The sequence below is a fragment of the Brassica oleracea genome, chromosome C5 (genome assembly GCF_000695525.1).
Source record: "Brassica oleracea var. oleracea cultivar TO1000 chromosome C5, BOL, whole genome shotgun sequence".
Classification (NCBI taxonomy): domain Eukaryota; kingdom Viridiplantae; phylum Streptophyta; class Magnoliopsida; order Brassicales; family Brassicaceae; genus Brassica; species Brassica oleracea.
The window spans coordinates 28,125,470-28,129,527 of NC_027752.1; positions in this window are offsets into that span (position 1 = coordinate 28,125,470).

Consider the following 4,058-nt stretch of genomic DNA (forward strand, 5'->3'; position numbering starts at 1 on the left):
GTCATAAAAATTACCATCAAATCAGTTTTACTTATTTATTATTTTATTTTTAATGAAAATACACTTTTTAAATAATTTAATTTAAAATAAAATTATATATTATTTTTTTTGTATTCTAACAATTTGATTGATTGAATTAATTTGCTTTGGTGGATAACTTAAAATGTTTTCATATGAATCAGGGAAAACAAACTTATGTTGTTATATTATATTTATTTGTGTATATAGAATCTATATAGAATGCTAGTGTAATAAAGAAAGAACATTATTTTTTTGTAACTTCAAAAAGATACATTATTACAATTTGAAATTAATCAAAATTAAAGAAAATGGTAATTAAATATTTGTAAATCTAATTGGTTTTTTATCTTGTTTAGTTGAATTCTCATGAAAAGAAATCGATAGGTTAAACAAATGTTTCAAAATTTCTTGTGTTATTGTTTTGTCTATAAATTACAAAATTTATTGAATTGATATATTTAATTATTGCACCTTTAAATAATATTTTATTAAGACATTAGAGAACTATGTTTTGAGTTGTTTTGTCAAAATTGTACAAAAATCTATGCTTTTTCATATTTGTCATAGAAATTTATATTTTAAACTTACTTTTACAAAATTATTAACTTTGTCACGAAAACAAAAATCTATGCTTTTTCATATTTGTCAAATGTTCTCAGACTTTCAAAGAATATATTAGCTTAGTCACTTACTTATTTTTTTTTACAAAACAGAGTATTGGAGTCTTGAAAGTAGAATTCATATTATTGTAACTGTACATAAGAGTTTGTGATTACATACTTAGTGATTCTTGTATATGTGTCCAAGAAAGTTTCAATGGCTTAGTGGTAAATGTCTTATATTTATGTCATACTAACCCGGGTTTGATCCTTTCCTTCACATTATTGTTTCAAAGAATATATTAGTTTGTGATTACATACTTAGTGATTCTTGTATATGTGTCCAAGAAAGTTTCAATGGCTTAGTGGTAAATGTCTTATATTTATGTCATACTAACCCGGGTTTGATCCTTTCCTTCACATTATTTTTTCATTTTTTACGAAAAAATAAATGAGATGACGTGAAAATTTCGGGCTCTCTGATTGGTTGATTTTTTTATCCTATGTGGACACTCTCTCCATGGCTTATATTTGCCTTTTAGTATTGTACTAGATTTTTTATACTTGCGCTACGCGCAATTCTATTTTAATAATTTAATTTAATTTTTTTAATAATTAAAAATTAAAATTATAATTAATTTATACAAATTTATATCTATTAGTATATTTTAGATATTATTTTCTGTTTTCCCTATTTCTATTCTTTTAATTTTTAGAAAAAATACTTCTTAGCTATTTATTTGTATGTATCATTAAACTATAAATGATCATTATTAATGTCTTTATATTTCTTATAAAATATAAAATTATAGTATTATATATATTGTTCGATGCATATACAGTGCTATATACTACTATAAATACTTTATTATATATTTGGTCTATTTTATTTGAATAAGATAAAAGGCTTACCTATCAGTATAATATTTAACTTTGTTTTGTTTTTTGAATTTTTTTATAATGAATGTGTGATTATATATATATGTGTATATATTGTGTTCACAAACGTTCTTGAAAAGATTTTATTTAATTATTTAAATATATATGAGATAGCAAAAAATAAATATTTTGAATTTAATCATCATTAATATTTTATGAGATTTAAGAAATATTAAATAGTTTTTGTTAGATAATAAAATAATGAAAACCAATATAATGAACTTTAATAAATACTAATTAATATTTTATTTATTAAGATAATAATATAAATAATCTTGCGTATTAGATTTATCTTATACTTGATCTAATTAACTATGTTGTAAAGCACTAAAGTTTATGTTACTGTATAATTGTTTACAATAGATTTGATATAAGAATAAAAATAAAATTTTGGTAAGATAGCTAAAATTTGTTTGATTTGTCATTTACATGACAAATTGTACTATCTTTTCAAAGCTCTTATAACTTAATAATTGTTTTTGTAGTTTTTATTGCCGGCTAATATTTAATAGATTTCATATATAACAAAGTCACTTTAATCTTAACATATTTCCTTAACTGATAGAAATTTATAATACTTTATCGTTTTTAGTTTGTTTATCAGCATATTAGATAATATATATAACTATCTTAATAAATGAATATTGTCTATTTCTCATGTTATTTTTGGTGTCATTCATGCCATAATGATAGTCCTTAAATTTTGTTGGAATTATAACTAAAATATTTTGATAGTCATTCATGTTCTTAGACTTTTAATTTTTGATATATATATATATATCTTATGAATATGTTCCTTTAAATATCTTTATGTGATAGAACTCGTGTGAGATTATCTTTAAGTTTATAGGTTATATATAAACAGAATAATGTTTTTTTTGGAAAATCTCTAATTACTTTTATTAATTAAATTTATATTAATTTTCAACCATTTAGTATCTATATTAAGTTAATTCCTTTTTAATGATCCATTTTTATTAGTTTTGAATTGATATGAAATTTTATTTTATACTAAATAAAAATGTCTTAAAATTAATTTTTAAAAATAATAAATTAAAATAATATTTTGACATATTTTGATTGATAATTTAAAATCATATTTGATTTTTTTTTTTTTTAAATAATAGTCTCAACATATATTTTAAAGTAACAATAGATAGAGCACGTTCTGATTAGCGAAAGTTTGTGGAGAGAAATACCAATTAATCAACTTATCTATCACTTCCCTCTGAAGATATTAACATATATAATGTTTTCATAAGTCAATAGTAATTGTCATCAAGTAGGAAATTCGATTTTAATATATATCTTAGTATTATAGTTATTTAATTAGCCTTCATATTTGTTATTATACTATTCCATTTGTATTCATATTTGCTTTGGAAAATAAATATTTTTTTTCGTCCAAAGATGCAAATGATTTTTAATGACTTTTCTACTAGTTTTTAATTTGATATTAATTTTTAAATGTGTATAGTTTTGATTCTAAAGGTATGGTATTCTTTTTAAAAAATGTTTGTTAGTTTTATTTTTATATACTATTTTTGGAAAATAGTATATATAGCAAGTTGATTTATTTTAAATTAATTTTTTTTTGTTATTTTATTTTGTATGTGCTATTTAAAAACAATTAAAAGATATCTCACAAGGGTTTTGTTCAAAAGCATTTATCTAATCTTCCTCTTTAATTGAATATAGTTATTGGATACCAATTTTTTTTCTAAAAATGAAATGAATTCTCCGCAACATGTCCTCTCCGGTTTCGATCTTCTTCTTCCCTACTCTCCTCTCGCCCTATCCTGTAATCAGTCCTCAACTCAGCTGCTTTGATCCTGATCTTTGCACTGATGATGAGAATTAGCCAGTGATGTTTCTTAATAAGCTTCGCTAACAGTGGCAAAACTTCACGTACCTCTTTCTTCTCTTTTTCAGCTTCTGCTTTCATTTATTCTTCTACTAAACGTTTATAGAACGAGAATTCGGCCAAAAAAAACCTCAACTTTGCACGAATTGCCAAAAGAAACATGAACTTTTGGGCTGACCAAAAAAACACCAAACTTTCATTGACTTATGAATTAATTAACAATGTTTTCGCTGACTTGCCAATTTAGCACGCCGTCAACAAATTTATCAGAAATATTTGACGTCGTTTATTGTTGGCGTTTAGTGAAACGACGTCGTTTTCAAAGGAGATGAAACGACGTCGTTTTACATGATTTGAAATTAAAAATATGTAGACCCCTGGATTCGAACCCAGTTCAAACCCAGGTTGGTTGGTCAAATGACAAGGTATTTTACCACCGGGCTACTGGCATTTTCAATGTACTTACTAACATATTTACTTTTATTTGGTATATATTAAATATAAAAAATTCTCTAAAAACTTAATAAGATCTTTAAAATTTTTATTTTCTATTTTAATTTCAAAATTAATTTTCTATAAAATTTCTTTATTTTTTCAATTTTTTGGAATTTTAAAGTTCTTTTTAAGTTTTTAGA